Consider the following 20,321-nt stretch of genomic DNA (forward strand, 5'->3'; position numbering starts at 1 on the left):
TCCTAATCTGTCATATTTCATTAGAGCCAACTGGTTCTAATGGGACAAAAGTATGTAGAAAAAGGTTCTACTTGAATATCTTCAGAAATTAATACACTTAAATTAAATCAAACCTTGTATTTAGATTTTTAAAACTTTATATCTCCATAATTCATTAAAATACCTAACTATAAAGAAAAACAAAGTGAAATGTAATGGTTTAAGTACATAGCTACATGGTGCTTTGCTTACAGGCACAAAATGGAGGTAGGAACAGATTAAATTGAGACGCAAAATGGACCCGGAGTCATTTTTTAGGACTCCAGATCCATTTAAAATACTAAAATCCTGGCAGAAACACTTTGTTTTCACTGTGGAGCCATGTAATAGAAGATAGACGTTTAATGGATCCATTTAAACAATATATACCCTATACAGCATAAATGCACTAAATGAGTATGTGTTGGAGGAGTGTGTTTCAGTGTCTGTGTGTGTGCAGAGATGCCTGAAAAAATAAATGTGTGAAAGATGAGAGACGAAGAGAGAGACTGAGTGCCGTTCAGTGTCAGGCTGCAGAGCTGCATGAAACAAAGAGCTGCGCGTGACAGGCCGAGAGGGAGGAAAAGAGGGATGATGGCATGAATGAGTAGCGGAAAAAACAAGTGAGAGACTAAGAGGCCTGCAGGGAGCAGGAATGAAAGAAAAGCACACTGAGGCATCCCCACACAAACAGAACACCAACAGTAGGTTGGTAGGTAGGTAGAACTGAATCAAAGGGAAGCAGATATTAAAAAGAAAAATAAATAAAAGAAAGCAGTTATCATTTAAATATAAATCGTACCAATCAAATCTTTGGTCTAAACCATTAAAATATGTTTGGTGGAAAACCTCAAAAAAATATCAGGTTCAGCTGATGCACATGATGTAAGCATCATGATGAAAGTTGGTGGAAAATGAAAAGATTTGCTCATTTGACCAAAAAAATATTCATGTTTACTTGAGATGGCATTTTAAAAAGAGCTGCAGTGCAAAGAATGAGATCAAAACACCTTTTAATAATAATACATTTTGTCTATAGGCTCCTTTCTTGACACTTGCATCATAAAACTTAAAAAGAGACGGTAAAATAAAAAAGTAAAACGAAACATTTTACTACAACTGATAACATTAACAAACTGTGGCTGAAAACCAACCCAAAACTTTCTTTTTACTTTATTTTGAAGAGAATGTATCCTAAGTGCTGCATGGTGGCATATGTCATGGCACCGTTGTCTTGCAACAGCCTGGGTTTGAATCTGTTGGGAAAATGTGTATAAGTTATCATTGTTTAGTTTAAATTAGATTTATGTTACTTTAGTGAAGATGATTCCTGTGATGTGTGTAAAAGGGAGTGGAGAGTTAAGGAATGTGGTCTGGAGTGGATCACTCTCTGGACATGACATGCTTATACCATATATGGGAATGACCACTCTTCTAACTTGAAATCTCTGTAAGAATTGGGTGAACCAATTCCCGCTTTTTACTTGTAAGAATGTGAGTTGTAAATAAAAGGCTGGTGCAAGGACTTCTTCCTTTGTGAGAAGAAAGTCGCTGTTTGGCAGAGGACTAGCTCTCCCTTGCAAGTCAAAGTTACTTGGTTCATCTGTGCCTTATTCATACACTTGTCTGTAATTATCAGCTTTCTAACTCTAACAGAATACCAGCCTGGGTTCTTCCTGCATGGAATTTGCATGTTCTCCCGATGAATGCATGGTTTCTCTCAGGGTTCTCCAGTTCCTCCTACAGTCTGAAAACATGACCGCTAGGTAATTTGTAGTTTCAATTGTCCATGTGTGTGTATGGTTGTTTGTCCTGTGTGCCTCTGTGTTGTACTGTGATGAACTGGATGGATGGACCTGTCCAGGTTGTACCCACCAATCACCCACTGGGAGCTGAAGATAAGCACTAACCCCACACAGACAAGCTTGTAAAGAAAATGGATTAATGGATTGATGGATTTCTGCCTGTAGCTGTGCAAAGCTGGTGGCTGTGACTGTAGTACGAGTACTCGTACTCGTCATCTTCTGCTTAATCCGGGACCGGGTCGCGTGGGCAGCAGACTCAGTAAAGACGCCCAGACGTCCCTCTTCCCAGACACCTCCTCCAGCTCCTCCGGGGGGAGCCCAAGGCGTTCCAGGCCAGCCGAGAGACACAGTCCCTCCAGCGTGTCCTGGGCCGTCCCTTGGGCCTCCTCCCGGTGGGACGTGCCTGGAACACCTCCCGAGGAAGGCGTCCAGGAGGCATCCGGTATAGATGCCCGAGCCACCTCAACTGGCTCCTCTCGATGTGGAGGAGCAGCGGCTCTACTCCGAGCTCCTCACCCTATCTCTAAGGGAGTGCCCGGCCACCCTACGGAGGAAGCTCATTTCAGCCGCTTGTATCCGGGATCTCGTTCTTTCTGTCATGACCCAAAGTTCATGGCCATAGGTGAGGGTGGGAACGTAGACCGACCGGTAAATCGAGAGCTTCGTTTTCGGCTCAGCTCTCTCTTCACCACAACGGACCGGCACAGCGCCCCCATTACTGCTGGAGCTGCAGCGATCCGTCTGTCGATCTCCCGCTCCATTCTTCCTTCACTCGTGAACAAGACCCCGAGATACTTGAACTCCTCCACTTGAGGCAGGAACTCCCCTCCAACCTGAAGAGGACAAGCCACCTTTTTCCGGTTGAGAACCATGGCCTCGGACTTGGAGGAGCTGATCCTCATCCCAGCCGCTTCACACTCGGCTGCTAACCGCCCCGGTGCATGCTGTAGGTGTTAGGGTTTGCGAGATATAGGACCCCTGAATGCAGACAAGCAGGCAGCGTGATGGTAGGTGAAAAGGATTTAATAACTAAAAAAATCTAAAACTCACTCACAGAAGGAGGCAAGAACCAAAACAACAAACAGACAGGCAAGATAGGCAAAAACAGGCTTGGCGTGAATCACAGAACAAGAGCATGATCTGAAAACAAGACATGAGCATGATAAATGTTTCCGCAATGAATGACAGAACAGGAGTGTATATATGGAGTGTAAACCAGGTGAAGCAAGACAGATTAACTAGGTGCAGGTGAACCGAATAAAGTTGATTAACAGAGAACACAACGTGACAGGAGCAAAACATGGCTTGAACAGAACGCAAATCCAAGGAAACAAACTAAATATGACTAGAAAAACATGAAACAAAAGCATAAACAGGAAAATAATAAACAGAAGCATGATTCAAAACTTGAGCAGTGAAAAACATAAGGAGAAAACCTGAAACCAAAATCCAAACAACCCCAAATCATAACAGTAGGTCTTGTCTAGAGGGGGCCAGCAGGACCACATCATCTGCAAAAAGAAGAGACGAAATCCACTGGTCCCCAAACCAGACCCCTTCCGGCCCTTGGCTGCGTCTAGAAATCCTGTCCATAAAAGTTATGAACAGGACCGGTGACAAAGGGCAGCCCTGCCAGAGTCCAACATGCACCAGGAACAGGTCCGACTACATAATGTTGATTCAGTGGGGCTGAGTACAATGCAGCTGCAATCTGTTTGTAGAAAAAAATAAAACCATACATCGTTTTCCTTCAACTATACATTTATACACAACTTTTTATTGATTTATAACTTAAAATACACATAAAATACTCTGGCGCTTGTGGTTGCAAACTCGCAAAATGTGAGAAATCCAGGGAATGTAAATACTTTTGCAAGGTATTTTGTAATTCTGTCAGACTCTGACTGATGAGGTCTGTTCCCATGGAAAATAAAAACTTTTACCGCTTTCCTTCAGGCTGCTACAAATTCTGTATCTATGACACATGACTTCAGGAAAGAATGGCTGATCAAGAAAACCTTTACAGATTACAGTAAAGTCAGGCTCTTAGGAAGGCAAAACATAATACAAATAATAATAATAGTATATGTATCTTTTGAGCCGGGTCAAAACTCCTGGACGCCTTCCTCGGGAGGTGTTCCAGGCACGTCCCACCGAGAGGAGGCCCAGGGGACGGCCCAGGACACGCTGGAGGGACTATATCTCCCTAAATTTCATTATGGGGACATAATGACATTAAAGAATCTTGAATATAAAGGCAGCAATGGTGGTTTAACAGTTTTGTACAGGACTGTAATTTCCTGCTATTTGGCATTGATTTGTGGATTTATTGCCAAATAAGTGTTCATTATGCAGTTGTTTTGGAAAACCCTTTCCAAAATGTTCCAGTGTGCACATATTTGTTGATGCAACACAAATAAATAGCAGGTCAATGCTGGAAGCAGTGATATGAAAAGTAAATTTTAATGAAGTCGTAACACCGAGGCAATAATGTCAATAGGTTCTTGCAAAGCCATAAAAACCCATACAAGTGCAGTTTGTAATATCATTGTAATTCCAGCTGAACGACTCAATCATATCTTAGCTACATGAAACAAATGAGCAGTTTTTCCATTGTTTGAAAGAAATCCTTTGAATATTTAGAGTGGTTAGAGCGAGCATCCCACTGTGAGGTAAACCGAATCCTCAACAGCACACAGGAACAGCAGGAACCCGGTTACACAACAGTATTTGTTTCCTTTCTACTGGTAATGTTTATTTCAGATTACACAGAGAAGCTCCAGGCATCCAGAAACAGTTTGTCATGCTACTACAAACAGACCCACACAAACTCATTCAAACCCACGAGGCTCTGTTGACCTTCAGTCTCAGTACTAATTTCTAAGGCTGCATGAAATCAGTGCTGCAAACACAAGTAAAAGTGTTTCCAAGCATCAGTTTGGCTCAGCCAAAGGATGCACCCCTTTTAAAAATATTAAACAGCAGACTTACACATTTTACACTAAAAGAGACACACCTTCATTTTTATCAATGCAAATATCTGTTCACTTTGGCTTCCATCCATCCATCCATCTCACCCACTGACAGGTGGAGAGAGACACTAGCATCCTCAGGACCCTGAACAGGATTGAAGAAGTACAGAAAATGGATAGATGGATGGATGGATGGATGGATGAATACTGATGATGTCATGTGTGGGTGCTGATTGATGGACTCAACTATAAGCTAGAGCTAGGCAGAATCATCTTCCATTTAGCTGAGTTTGGTTCGTAGGGTTAACAGGTCTAGGTGGGAATCCCAGAGGTCCTTCTCCCCAGAAACACTCTCAACTCATTCACAGGGATTTTACTAGACATAAAGAGGCTTTGTAGAGGAGCAGCAGCTCTACAGTAAACTTTCCCCAGATGACAGAAGTCCTCACCATATCTCAAAGAGAGAACAAGGGCAACCCATGGAAGGAACTATTTCTGCCACATGTTTTCATGATCTCATACTTTCCTATCAGGATTCATAAGGCTATTCTGCTCAGCCCCTTCTACACCTTTATCACCGTATTATTGCAGATGAGGCCCTAATTTGTCTGCCAATCACCTTCTTCATGCTGCTGTTTTATATGAGAAAGACAGTGGTGCATGAAATCCACTGCTTGAGGAGGATTACATGCATCTCATCTGGAAACCACAACCCTCAGACTAAAAGGACCTACAGTGCACAATGGACGTCCTGGCTTGAGGACAGGCACACAACCACACCATCTGCATAAATGAAATGTGATACCTTCAGGTTCCTAGACAGGACAACTTCTTGGCAATGACTATACTTTGAAATCCTGTCCAGGAGTCCAGGAAAAATTTTAACTGTCCCACTTTCTAAGGAAACTAGTGAGCTTTTTCTGGTAAATTCATTTAACTGCTGGACTCCAAACTGATTCAACAGACAGTGAAGGTAAATAACATAAAAACATTAGATTTTGTTTAGATTTCCTGGGAAAATGTGTCAGTGGACACAGAAATGCAGTTTTAAGGAATATCAAGTTCAAACTGCACATAAATGTTTATACTGACCAAAAAGGAGATTAAATCCACCCATCTGTGTTTTTTGAACTTTGGGTTGCAGTGGTCGCGCAGGACAACCACATTGTACTCCAGATCTTCTTCTTTAAAGTAACACATTCCAGCTCCTCCTGGAAAAGACTCAATACTCCCAAGAGAGTCCAGCTTCTTCTCACAGATGACTGGTTAGTGATGCATGTAAAGATCTTATTAACTGTAAGATCCAGAACTCTGACTTCCTCCCTCTGCCTCCAACAGGAAGCCATTCCTCTGAGGAAGCCGATTTCAGCTGCTTATTTCAGGCTTCCTGTGCCCACAGTTCAGACTGAGTAGCACATCAGGATGAATCACAAACTATCCCGTGTTCAATCCTGAACAAGATGCTCATGCCAAATCTCCCTTCCCAGGAACACTAATTCACCCCCAAATCAAAGGGAGCAATTGACTGTTTCCCATTTGAAAATTGGTCCTAGAAGTTCAGGCGTGGTTCAGTTCAATTAAGGAAAAGGTGTGTTTTCTTTTTGCTACTGTTAGCGTTGAAATTTGACATGACTTTGTGATATTTGTTGGGATATAAGGGAAACAAAATGTTAGGTTTATTCATTTTATAACATAATTCTTTGCTTTTGCTTTTTTGTCAGTTTTAATGTTTCTGATCAAATTAATTTTAATTTCAGATAAAGACAACCTGAGTAAATTCAAAAAGATTTAACATTTAACAAGGGAAAAAGTGATGGCAATCAACTTGATTCTATGTGCAAAGGTCAGACTTTGACAAGGACTTTCCAAAACTTTTATATTGTTTATTAGTTTTTTTCATTTTCCTTTTTGTTAGCCAAGACAGAATTTACTGCTCATGTTTCTATCATTTATGTTCATCTTGTGAAATGCTGTGTTAGCTATACACCAGATGTAACCGGTCTCAGAAAAACGTTTCCTTTTTTGCCTCGTTAGTCCACAGAAAGTCTTAGTGAGCACCATTGTGTTTTGTTGGCAAGATGGGCCTCTACGTTGTTTTTGGTCAGAAGTGGTTTTGACTTGGTGGATATTGACCTTCACCTTGACTTACCTTGAAAATGACTTTTCAAGCCATTACAGATAGATGTCAGTGACATTTAGCCTGCTTTATGTAAGACAGATTCTATTGAGGCGATCTCTAAATTCGACTGGTCTTCCAGTAATCAAGCCTCGATGTTGCTGATGAAAGTAAACTCCAATAATATGATTCATCACAGTTAATCCACGATTTAACAAGAGGGGTGATTACTTTTCACATAGAGCCAGGTTGGTCTGGATAGCATTTTGCCCTTAAAAATGAAATTATTATTCGTAAAATGCATTTTGTGTTTAGTTTGTCTGATGTTAAAATGTGTCTAATGATCTAAAATAGAAGAAATCTTTGGTGGGACAAATACTTTTAAATCTGTACACAGGGTCTTTACTGTTGTTGCTGAAACTGACACATATTTTCTACGATTACTCTGACCCCTAAACTTGAAGGTTTTAATTCACAAATTCTAAGAATAGTTATTATTTTACTATGCAATCTCAAAAATCAAAATTGAAAGCAAAATAAAGGTCCTTACAAAAAGTTCCCAAGGATGTACGTTAACTTTTTCAGCTTATAGCACTGGTGCTACAAAGGTTGCTGCCTTTTTAGCACAGAACAAAAAGTTGTAGCAGCAGCACAAATTGTCTCCAAAATCTATAAAAACCAAAAGTAGGGCATATCATTACTTAAACACACTGACAAATAGTAATGCATACAATGAAAACACAATAAAAATAAATATCTTGAAACGTTTATATTTGTCAGTGGAAATGCAAACATAATAACATTTTTATTTATTCACATTAATGTTGATGTTTAATACATTAGTGTGTAAGTATGCCTTGAAAAATGTCTGCAATTTGTGTCGGGCTGCAGTATGTATACTGTATGACTTAAGAGAAATGCATGTGCAATATTTTAGTATGCATATAATACATCCATACATATATGTGTGTGTGTAATGTTACATTTCCTGCATGTCTGCTGGCCACTGTTTTAATAGTGGTCTCCGGGTTCTCTTAGAAGTGGACAACCATTTTGCTTCAAATGATCAGCCTTCTGTGCTGATTCGGATTAAATCTTCTGTAGTGGACACATGAAGGCTGCTGCGAGTCCTGTTCTTGATGTGGTTTTGTGCAGAAAATCCTCGCTCACACTGAGCAGCGGAGATGGGCAGTACAAGAAGCATTTCACCCAGGTGTAGGATGTTCTGAAACATAAGGAGGCCAAATATCTCCAAGTCTGAACAATATGGCTCCTTGGTGAGGAGTGTCTGCCACAGCCCAAGGTAGGACTTGTCCTTAAAGGTGGTCCTGACGATGGTTTTCAGCAGCTGCCATTCCGGAGGGACCTGGTCGACCTGGCATCCACCACTTTGTCAATAGGGTAATAGAGAGAAACATTAGGGGCATGGTAACAGTCTTGGAATCTCCATTCTTAATCCAAACTAACAAGATCATTTGCAGAATATTACCAGTAGGTTCTAATCCAAAATGTTGGATTAGAACCTGAATCTCTCCCCTGCCATAGTCCAGTGGTGCATCTTGTCTCTCTGGCCATGCATCATGGTTGAATATTCTGGAGCTGTAGACTACACCGTGCCCTGACTGACTCAGAAAGCGCATGAAGTGCAATCTCATCTCTTTTACTGCAATGTCAACAGCAGCTGCCCCATGTAGGTTTCTGAAAACACTGTCATTCATAGTAACTTGCCATTTCAGCTCCATTCCCTGAAAATCATATTAACAACAAGATAAACACAAACACTTGGAACTGGAGAATGCATTTGGGAGGTAATTGTCTAATTATGATGCCACACCTGAAAGATAACACTCTCTCCCTCAGACTTCATGCTCAGGAACTTCTCTAACATTCCTCCTGGCTTACATCTCAACTTCATCCCTTCCAGTTCTGATACTGTCCTCTGTAGCTCAGCAGATGCCTTTGGTAGGATTAAATCATTTGTTTGTAGGGTTCTGCTGAGACTCCCAAGTTCTGTGAAAACATCAGCCATAAATGGCTGAAGGCACAGACATCTGCACGCTCCATTTCAAACTTTATCTGTAAAACAATTTCAGAGGTTGCAGCAGATTACATATGTTTATGGAACAGTGTTGTTAGCAAAGGAATGAGCAACTTGAACCAAACATTTCCTTTAAAATGGTATACCTTTTTTGCTCTTCCTTTCACATCAGGACAGGGAGAAGAAGCAGCCAGGTGGCTCATGTGCTGGAGAGTTGCAGCATAATGGCCACTTTCCTCTTCATCGTCTCCACCTTGTTGGAGAAGAACATGCAATGCTCGCTCAACATGTGGAATATAGCATGTGCCTTTGAATAAAAAACATTATTATTATGATTTGTTTTGAAGACATAAAAGCTGCAACAAGCCAAAGTAGCTAAATCAAATAAATACTAACTCAAAAAAGAATTAGAAATGTTTGTGAACATATTTAATCTCTGCTACTCAGTGATTAATTAACCTTTAACACTCGAAGGGCTGCTGATGGTGACTCCCAGGGGTAGGGTTAGTGGGCATTTGGCCCACTGCATGGAGCTCTCTCTGAGATTTTGGGCTGAACTGGTACGTTTTCCACAGTAGGATCATAAACTTTAGCAACCGACGGCTCCTTCTTTTGGTCAGTCAGTATTGCCAGTTCCAACCTAAATATATGACAGTGGCTTTATATTTTTTAAATAAACAGCACTTCTAGCTTTTATGTAGTATATTAAATCATAGTTTGTTCTTAAAAGTTGTATTAGGATGTACCCGTGTGGCATGCAGTTAAAAGGAATTACATGCTCCCCAACCTCTTCCTTGAGCAGAGCAGTAACACCTCCACGACATCCCATGTTGACTGCTGGACCATCTACTCTAAAGCCAACCAGCCAGTCCATCCATCCACTGTCCTCTGCTCCCAGCTTCCCAAAAGCAGTCTTGGTGGCTTGTAGTACTCCTTAAACAATTGGATGACATTAATCAGACAGAGACAGTGCAATTTCAGTCTGCATGTAAAATCCACTCTTATCTCCACCAGCAATCTACTAATCATTAGCATTCCCACAATTTGGCTGCTGTTAATTTTCAACACTCCAAAACAGTTTAAAAGCGTAAATGTTACTCACCTACTGCATGGCTGTGTTTCAGCTCTTGCTGCCCACCTAGCTTGTTCACAGGTTTTCCGTTTTGAATCATGTGCACATAAACCATTTCTCACTCTTTGTTTGAAGCATCTGTATCACCGTCGATCATGACTGGGATGTGGCGGGCTTGTCTGATTTCTTCGGCCAGACCGGATTTCATTTCTCCCGCATTGGTCGAAATCATCTCCCCGCATCGGACGTGGTTGTCGTAGGATGGCGTGATATCTGCTCCATTCTTTTTGCAAAGTGATATCAAATTCCTAAATTTAGTGAACGGTAGCTCCTCCTTTGCGATGCAATAAGCCATGTTCATCTTCATTTTTACTTCTTTAAGAGCAGCCTCGTCTGCTCTGACCACTCCGGTTTTTAGAGAGTGGAGAACGGTACCAGCACGCTCCGGTTGTTGTTTTGAGATGAATGCATCCTTGGCCAGAATGTGACGATGTGACATGTGGTGTTTTTTAACATTATCCCTTTTAAATATCATGTTTCCCACAACATAAGAGTTGTCTGATTTTAGCTTTTTCGGCGCTTCTATACAGTACTGGCCAAAGAGAAGTTGCGCCTCTGCATCGTAAATAAGCCACGGAAAGTCCTTTTCCCATTACGTGTTATACTTATAAACTTTCCCCTTCTTATCAGACGTACCTTGGTTTGGTGCATTTTGAGTTTTGTTTCTTCTTGATGGGGTCATTTGGTTTTGTTTTTGGTTAAAAGTTTGAAATATCGCTCCATTTTTCCAGCATGATAATCAAGCTTGTGAATTCAACCAGATTCTCTGAAGCGCATGCGCACACCATCTACCACTGGACTGGCAACCAACACAAAGGACCTGTGGGAATTGTTGTGTGATATAAGATTACCATTACGCTGATAAAGTAACACTTGGTTATCCCAATAGACTACAACCACTATGTAGCATAGTGACGTGACATGGCTTCACATGTCGCATCTTCCTTATAGTAGAAAAAAAAACAAGCAGCTTGCAAAAGCTGTCGCACGAGTGCTACGTATAAAAATAATTTATCGCACAGACAGTTTTTTTCATAGCACGTGCGACATTATGTCTGCACTGTACAGCACTGGTTCCTGAACCCTTCACTCCCACAACACTCCCAGTCAGATTTTAACAACCGTAACCAACGCTGTGGCAGGGATGGAGATTCAGGTGCACTGTAATCAGAACACTCTGAATGCTCTTGTTAAATGTGTATTCTGTGGACAACTGGAAACGCTGTAGCATGTCTCTCTCCTTACATCCCAGGCTGCCCCGTGTTAATGACTGTGAAATGGAGCTGTCTGCCTCCAGCTCCTCATCATGTCTACAAGATGAGCACCCTCCACAGCAGACACTCAGCCCTGCTCATTTAAGTCGCCTGGTGTAATTACGGCCACGACGCTCATCGTCTCTTGTCACTCATGCTGCATGTTCCTGTGAAGCTCATTTCTTCCTTCATGCATCATCTCCTTCTCGTTCCGCAGTGTTTTCACTTCAGACAAAGCCTTTGTCGCCTGTTGGCATTTTTACTTATTGTACCTTCATGATCCATTTAGTGTTGGTCATAGGGACTATAAAAGCCACTCAGATATCAAAGCAACACTGAGCACCAGCCAGAAAATACACATCTAGCTTCTAATCTAAGAACAGCGGGTCTTTTAAGATAAATGTTTTCTACCACATAACGCCGATCAGCTTTGGGGCATCTGTATTATTACCGGAGTAGATCACAGATGAGGGAAGCAGTGCTTTATTGTCAGGAGAAAAAAAAAAGGAAATCCGAGTGACTATAAAGATGCAGCGCTTTGTTTTTTTAACCTAAATTTTGATGATTTTTGGTTTTGATCTCCAGTTTCACCTCTGGCTGTGACATTTACTGTGAAACAATAAAGAGTCAGCTATAAACTACTATTTGTTACACGATGCAAAACTGACAGCCCATTAAAGATTTTTCCAGCTTCAGCCTGACACCGGATGCTGCTTTATTATCATCATGTGTCCTCACACTTCTATCCATCCATCCATTGTCTTCCGCTTATCCGGGGTCGGGTCGTGGGTGCAGCAGCAGAGAGACCCAGACTTCCCTCCCCCCCAGCCACTTGGGCCAGCTCATCCGGGAGAATCCCAAGGCGTTCCCATGCCAGCTGATAAACATAGTCCCTCCAGCATGTCCTGGGTCTTCCTCTGGGCCTCCTCCTGGTGGGATGTGCCTGGAACACCTCACCAGGGAGCCGTCCAGGTGACATCCTAACCAGATGCCCGAGCCATCTCAACTGGCTCCTCTTGACGTGGAGAAGCAGCGGCTCAACTCTGAGTTCCTCCCGGATGACCAAGCTTCTCACACTATCTCTAAGGGAGATCCCAGCCACCCTACGGTGGAAAATCATTTTGGCCACTTGTATCCGTGATCTCATTCTTTCGGTCACGACCCAAAGCTCATGACCATAGATGAACGTAGATCGACCGGTAAATGGAGAGCTTCGCTTTTTGACTCAGCTCTCTCTTCACCACGACAGACTGGTACAGTGCCACAATCACTGCTCCCCGTAGCAGTCCTCCAGCAGAGCCCGCGCAGCCGGGGCTTCAGGCCGGCTGGGTGACGGTACGTAGAAAGCATAGTTCTAGATCCCAGCCCACAGGTCACCACCAACCCGTCTGCGTTTCTAACAGATTTTACCCGCTCAGTGACACACCCGCTGAGAAGCCAACTCTGGTAACTGGCAGCTCCATAGTCAAAAACGTGGCACTAGAGACACCAGCGACCATAGTCAAATGTCTGCCAGGGGCCAGAACGGGCGACATCAAATCCTACCTGAAACTGCTGGCTAAGGATAAGCGTAAGATTGTTATTCACGCTGGCAGTAATGACACCCGGTTACGTCAATCGGAGGTCACCAAAGTTAGTGTTGCTTCGGTGTGTAAGTTTGCCAAAACAATGTCGGACTCCGTAATTTTCTCTGGTCCCCTCCTCGATCTGACAGGTGACGACATGTTTAGCCGCATGCTGTCATTCAACCGCTGGCTGTCTAGGTGGTGTACAGAAAACAATGTGGCTTACATTGATAACTGGCGAACATTTTGGGGAAAACCTGGTCTGATCCGGAGAGACGGCATCCATCCCACTTTGGATGGAGCAGCTCTTCTTTCTAGGAATCTGGCCGAATTTATTAGTTCTCCAGAACTTTGACAACCCAGGGTTCAGACCAGGAAGCAGGGTCGTAGTTTAACACTCCTCTCTGCAGCTTCTGTACTGCTACCCACCCATTACCCTATTAAGACAGTGTCTCGCCCACGGCCAAAATTGAATAGATTAAAAAATAATTTAAAAGGATGAAATCAGGAAAATCTAATAAAAATAAACACAACTCAGACTAAAAATAAAACAATTAAATGTGGCTTACTGAACATAAGATCTCTCTCTTCAAAGACTTTGCTAGTTAGTGACCTGATTTGTGACAATCAGATTGATTTATTTTGCCTCACAGAAACCTGGCTGCAGCAAGAGGATTATGTTACTATAAATGAGTCAACTCCTACTAATTATTTAAATTTTCACATTCCTCGAAATACTGGGCGAGGAGGAGGAGTAGCAACCATCTTTCAGTCCAATTTATTGATTAGTCCCAGACCAATCAATAGCTACAACTCTTTTGAATATTTAATCCTTAGTTTTCCTCATCCAAATTGCAAAGCACTAAAACCTCTTCTGTTTGTTGTTTTGTACCGTCCACCAGGTCCTTACTCTCAATTTTTAGATCAGTTTTCAGACCTTTTATCTGATTTAGTGTTAAATACAGATAAGGTTATTATAGTGGGGGATTTTAACATTCATGTAGAAAGTGATAGCCTAAATATAGCGTTTAATGCTATCTTAGACTCAATTGGCTTTGATCAAAACATTAACAAACCTACCCACCTTTGTCTTCATTCTCTGGACCTTGTGTTGACATATGGCACTGAGTGTAAAGACATAATATTCTCTCATAACCCTGTCCTGTCTGACCATTTCTTAATAACCTTTGAGTTTAATTTAACCGAGTACTCCACACCTGAAAGAAAATTTCATTATAGTAGATCATTATCAGGCGATGCTGTAACAACTTTTAAAGAATCTGTTCCACTTTTAATTTCCTCATTATCACTGAAAAGCACAGTGGAGGGCAATCATTTTGTTTCTGCCCCTTCACAAATTGATTCTTTTGTTCATAGTGTTTCTTCATCATGGCGTGATGCATTAGACAATGCAGCCCCCTTGAAAAAGAAGATAATTATTCATAGGAGGCTAGCTCCTTGGTTTAATTCAGAGCTGCGTACTTTAAAGCACAATGTTAGAAAATTGGAGAGAAAATGGCGCTCTACACACCTAGAGGATTCCTACTTAATCTGGAAAAATAGCCTACTGTTGTATAAAAAGACACTTCGCCAAGCTAGAACAGCTTATTTCTCATCATTAATAGAAGAGAACAAGAATAATCCTAGGTTTCTCTTTAGTACAGTTGCTAAACTTACACAGAGTCAGAGCTCTGTTGAGCCATCCATTCCCTTAGCTCTTAGCAGCCATGACGTTATGGGATTCTTCTTAAATAAAATTGATTCTATTAAAAATAAAATCTTTGACATACTCCTGAAGATGATTACTTCATCCTCAGCAAGTGAGACAACATTGGAAATAACTGTAGAACCTGATCTGTGTTTGGACTGTTCGGATCCTGTGAAGCTTCCTGAGTTATCAGAAATATTAGCTTCATCTAAACCTTCAACTTGTATGTTAGACCCAATCCCAACCAAATTATTTAAGGAAGTGTTCCCTCTGATTACCAGCCCCATTTTAGATATGATTAATCTATCTTTAATAAATGGATCAGAACCACAGGCTTTTAAGGTAGCTGTAATTAAACCTTTACTTAAGAAACCTTCGCTTGATCGAGATGACTTGAAAAATTACAGACCTATATCCAATCTTCCATTCTTATCTAAAATTCTTGAGAAAATAGTTGCTAATCAAATGTGTGAACATTTATACAGCAATGACCTGTTTGAAGAGTTTCAGTCAGGTTTCAGAGCTCATCATAGCACTGAAACAGCTCTGCTGAAAGTCACTAATGATATTCTTATGGCCTCAGATAATGGACTTGTGTCTGTTCTGGTTCTGTTAGATCTCAGTGCTGCATTTGATCCAGTCGACCATAATATTCTCTTAAAAAGGCTGGAATATGCTGTAGGGATCAGGGGAACAGCGCTAGGCTGGTTTAAATCTTATCTGTCTGACAGATTCCAGTTTGTTCATGTAAATGATAAATCATCTTTAAACTCCAGGGTTAATTGTGGAGTACCACAGGGTTCAGTACTTGGGCCAATTCTCTTTACTATATATATGCTTCCAATAGGTCAAATTATCAGGCAGCATAGGATACATTTTCACTGTTACGCTGATGATACTCAGCTTTACTTATCCATAAATCCTGATGAGCCCAACCAGTTAGATAGACTACAAGCATGTCTTGAAGATATAAAAACTTGGATGACTTTAAATATTCTGCTTCTAAATTCAGACAACACAGAAGTTGTCGTCTTTGGACCGGAGTCTTTAAAAAAGAAACTGCTTAGTCAATCACTTAACCTGGATGGCATTAAATTGATCTCTGATAATAAAGTAAAAAGCCTTGGTGTTATTTTTGACCAGGACAATACCAGCTGCAACTTCAACGTGACTATTGCTGGTTTAATAACTGGATTCACTCTAATAAAACTGATAAAATACTAAAACCTTTTTAAAATAAATAAGGAAATATAATAAGAAACATAAAACAATTTATTTTAGTTCCTGATGACCTTGTATATCCATCAACAAGCACTTTAGTTTCTACATTTTATTGGCTTAAACAATCACTTCAATGAAACATTTAAACATTTAAATATATCAACAGTTAAGCATCAAATAACCTCCTGCTGGTTTCTTGTCACTTTTTATCATGTCTTGATGGAAAATCCCACAAATTGTCAAAAATAGTAACAAATTCAAATGTATTTGTACCTGATTCTTAGATGCATTCAGAATATTGTTAACTGATTCCTAATTGATTCCTAATGTTCGAGCACTATTCTTAATATATTTAAATATATATAAATCGTATATGTAAATCGTACTGAATTCTTAAAAATATTAGTGTGAATCAAGCTCTGCACATTTAGAGGAGGGGGTCTCTTTAACTTGCCAGATCTCTTAGCTTAGATAATTAAAAGCTGCAGGTCTCTGAGAGTCTGAACTGAAGCATAGGATGTGAAACAGAGAAGGTCTGAAAAATGGATGGTCTGATGGACGGGATTTAACACACTCAGAGGGGCATCAGGACAGCAGCCAATGAGAGGACAGCTGGTGGCACAGTTCCTGGACTCAGACCAACGACTGTGTGTGGGTGGCTCAGTGGGGTGTATCTTTGTGTTCGTGTGTGATGTCTGGGAGCGTGATGCCGACGCTGTGTTCAAAACGAGCACAGCAATCTGTTGAAGATGGATGCTTTATGTGCATCCTCAGATATGTGAATATCTTTGAATTATCTCTGAATAATGTACATGATAAAAGATTTAACCCAATATTTTTGTCTGATCCTGGCTCTCTAAAACAGCCGAGGCAGCAGGATCCTGGATGTCTTCACAAACTGTTAATATGTCTCCTTGTCTCGTGATGACCCCCCAGGAGAAAACAGGAATGCATGAGTGAAAACATTTACTCCCTACCAATCAAAGTCTGAGACAAAGTGGTGGACCAGAGTAGTTTGAAGATTGAAGAGAGGTTTTGATTGACTGTCACACATACAGTAGGAGGTAGGTGAAGAGTGGGAGATGCAGAGACTGTCTACTAATGATGTTCTTTCAGGATAATGTTGGTAAAGTGTATTTTCTATTCAGAAGGAAAACATTAAGCTCTGCAGGTTTGGTCAAATTAGGCATCTTTGTCTGATGGATTGATAAAACAGAGATTAGCTACTGGTTGCCCTTCTTACGGCTTCCAGGAGCATCCAGTCTGGTCCAACAAGCACTAGCAGGAACAGGCAGAAACCCAGCTCAATCCTGACCCACCCTGAACACTTGCAACATCAGACCAGACAATATTTATTTAAATAAAAACAAAAATCTGTAAGAAGAAGAATCTCTCTATGTTGTGATGCTGGTCCCAGAGATTTGTGGAAATGTCCATATAGCCTGGAACAGCCTGGCTCAGCTGGAGATTGCTTATGCTATCAGAAAGGCGACGCTGAAGTGTGATTTTAGTTCAAGATGCGTATTTTTCTTCGTCACTGAAACACAAGGTAGACTCACAGTAATGTGCCAGTGGCTGTTTCTGTGATTTCAGCGCATCTAATACCACAGTACCATCAATAAAGACAATTAGACTTTTGTAAAGCAGCACCGTATATATAACATCTGTTTTATGATTTCAAATCATTGCAAATCAATGCATGCCACATTAATATTGCAAACTGCAATCTGTATACCAGTTTTACCATTTTTGGTCAGTTGGGTGAACTCTGAATGCATTAGAGACCCACACCCACTGAGATGCCAGTGATGGGGACAGAAGAAGAGCAGAATGAGGAACATGAAGGTTAATCATAACAGACGTTTATCCTGGAATTTCATGTTTTTGTGTTCCGTAGCTGTCCTGTTTAGACCGCTCAACCTTTAAGGTGGTTTTAACACCTTTTCAACACTGGTCATAATCTTCTTGCCACACATTTGCAAAGAACCTTAACATGATAAACAGATAAGCTGCAAATATGAGTTTTTCCAATTAATGCACTTTACTGAAGCTAAGCTTTCCTCCTACATGAGTTTTTTTATTCTATGGTTAAATGTTTTCCTGATTGGACTATTGAACAAAATGCAGCAGCAGCAGGAAAAACCAACAGAACACAAACTGATTTATTGTCCATTCCATGATATATTTTAAACTTTCACAGCTTGTTTTTAAGAGTCTTAATGGCATTGCAACACCTTCCTTAGTCCCTCTTTTATGGCTACAATCTTCAGCCAGAGTACTGAGATCTATTAAACTCCTGCTTTTGGACATCCACACATCCAGAAGCGACAGAGCTTGTCATCACAGCCCTAAAAACACCATCATTCTCACTGAGTTGATGTGCAGGTTGAGGAAAAAAAACACATTTATATTTTAGTCTATCTTTTATGAGGATGTTATTCAAATAATGAACTAAATTCAATCTGTTTTGGATTTAGATATAAAGTCAAATATAAATAAAAAACTAACAAATAGTCTAAAACATCTGGCTCTGAACAGAGAAAAGAAAATTAGGATTTAGAAAGGAAAGAAAATCAGAAAATCAAGGGGGAATCTTTCATCTCTGGTTTGAAAAAATGTATACATCATGAACTCAAAGATCCCTGTTCTTCAAACCTGCGGTCCAATCAGAGCAGATCCAGCACCAGGAGACAAACATCTTCTGGTTACTCTATACAGGTCCTTCTCAAAATATTAGCATATTGTGATAAAGTTCATTATTTTCCATAATGTAATGATGAAAATTTAACATTCATATATTTTAGATTCATTGCACACTAACTGAAATATTTCAGGTCTTTTATTGTCTTAATACGGATGATGTTGGCATACAGCTCATGAAAACCCAAAATTCCTATCTCACAAAATTAGCATATCATTAAAAGGGTCTCTAAACGAGCTATGAACCTAATCATCTGAATCAACGAGTTAACTCTAAACACCTGCAAAAGATTCCTGAGGCCTTTAAAACTCCCAGCCTGGTTCATCACTCAAAACCCCAATCATGGGTAAGACTGCCGACCTGACTGCTGTCCAGAAGGCCACTATTGACACCCTCAAGCAAGAGGGTAAGACACAGAAAAACATTTCTGAACAAATAGGCTGTTCCCAGAGTGCTGTATCAAGGCACCTCAGTGGGAAGTCTGTGGGAAGGAAAAAGTGTGGCAGAAAACGCTGCACAACGAGAAGAGGTGACCGGACCCTGAGGAAGATTGTGGAGAAGGGCCGATTCCAGACCTTGGGGGACCTGCGGAAGCAGTGGACTGAGTCTGGAGTAGAAACATCCAGAGCCACCGTGCACAGGCGTGTGCAGGAAATGGGCTACAGGTGCCGCATTCCCCAGGTCAAGCCACTTTTGAACCAGAAACAGCGGCAGAAGCGCCTGACCTGGGCTACAGAGAAGCAGCACTGGACTGTTGCTCAGTGGTCCAAAGTACTTTTTTCGGATGAAAGCAAATTCTGCATGTCATTCGGAAATCAAGGTGCCAGAGTCTGGAGGAAAACTGGGGAGAAGGAAATGCCAAAATGCAAGAAGTCCAGTGTCAAGTACCCACAGTCAGTGATGGTCTGGGGTGCCGTGTCAGCTGCTGGTGTTGGTCCACTGTGTTTTATCAAGGGCAGGGTCAATGCAGCTAGCTATCAGGAGATTTTGGAGCACTTCATGCTTCCATCTGCTGAAAAGTTTTATGGAGATGAAGATTTCATTTTTCAGTACGACCTGGCACCTGCTCACAGTGCCAAAACCACTGGTAAATGGTTTACTGACCATGGTATCAATGTGCTCAATTGGCCTGCCAACTCTCCTGACCTGAACCCCATAGAGAATCTGTGGGATATTGTGAAGAGAACGTTGAGAGACTCAAGACCCAACACTTTGGATGAGCTAAAGGCCGCTATCGAAGCATCCTGGGCCTCCATAAGACCTCAGCAGTGCCACAGGCTGATTGCCTCCATGCCACGCCGCATTGAAGCAGTCATTTCTGCCAAAGGATTCCTGACCAAGTATTGAGTGCATAACTGTACATGATTATTTGAAGGTTGACGTTTTTTGTATTAAAAACACTTTTCTTTTATTGGTCGGATGAAATATGCTAATTTTGTGAGATAGGAATTTTGGGTTTTCATGAGCTGTATGCCAAAATCATCCGTATTAAGACAATAAAAGACCTGAAATATTTCAGTTAGTGTGCAATGAATCTAAAATATATGAATGTTAAATTTTCATCATGACATTATGGAAAATAATGAACTTTATCACAATATGCTAATATTTTGAGGACCTGTATGTTTTAAGAAACAAGAAGATTTTCTTTAAAAAAAAACAACTCTTCTTCCAAAGAAAGCACCAAGGCCGCTCATATCCTCAAAAAGCTTGTGGGAGAATGTATAATAGCCTGAAGAAACAAAAAATGTGCTTTGAGCCACAACTCCAATAGAAATATTTGATACACACA

The 20,321-nt window shown here is 41.0% G+C and overlaps 1 protein-coding gene across 5 annotated transcripts in view; it reads right to left on the reverse strand.

The window, feature by feature from the left end:
- LOC124883813 (sodium/calcium exchanger 2-like) overlaps positions 1 to 20,321 on the reverse strand; it is a 238,931-nt gene that overhangs the window by 211,382 nt on the left and 7,228 nt on the right. Inside the window, exons 1-3 of one of the 5 annotated variants that reach the window (XM_047391166.1) lie at positions 10,052 to 10,445; positions 9,737 to 9,882; positions 9,096 to 9,202 (exon numbers count right to left, since the gene is read on the reverse strand). The exons of 2 other annotated variants lie outside the window; for them this stretch is intronic. The gene's annotated coding sequence lies outside the window, so the exon portion shown is untranslated. Of the gene's footprint in view, positions 1 to 9,095; positions 9,257 to 9,736; positions 10,446 to 20,321 lie in introns of those variants that run through there. 2 more of the 5 variants (XM_047391167.1, XM_047391168.1) reach the window with 2 other exon arrangements.

Source organism: Girardinichthys multiradiatus, chromosome 18, assembly GCF_021462225.1.
Source record: "Girardinichthys multiradiatus isolate DD_20200921_A chromosome 18, DD_fGirMul_XY1, whole genome shotgun sequence".
Taxonomy (NCBI): Eukaryota; Metazoa; Chordata; class Actinopteri; order Cyprinodontiformes; family Goodeidae; genus Girardinichthys; species Girardinichthys multiradiatus.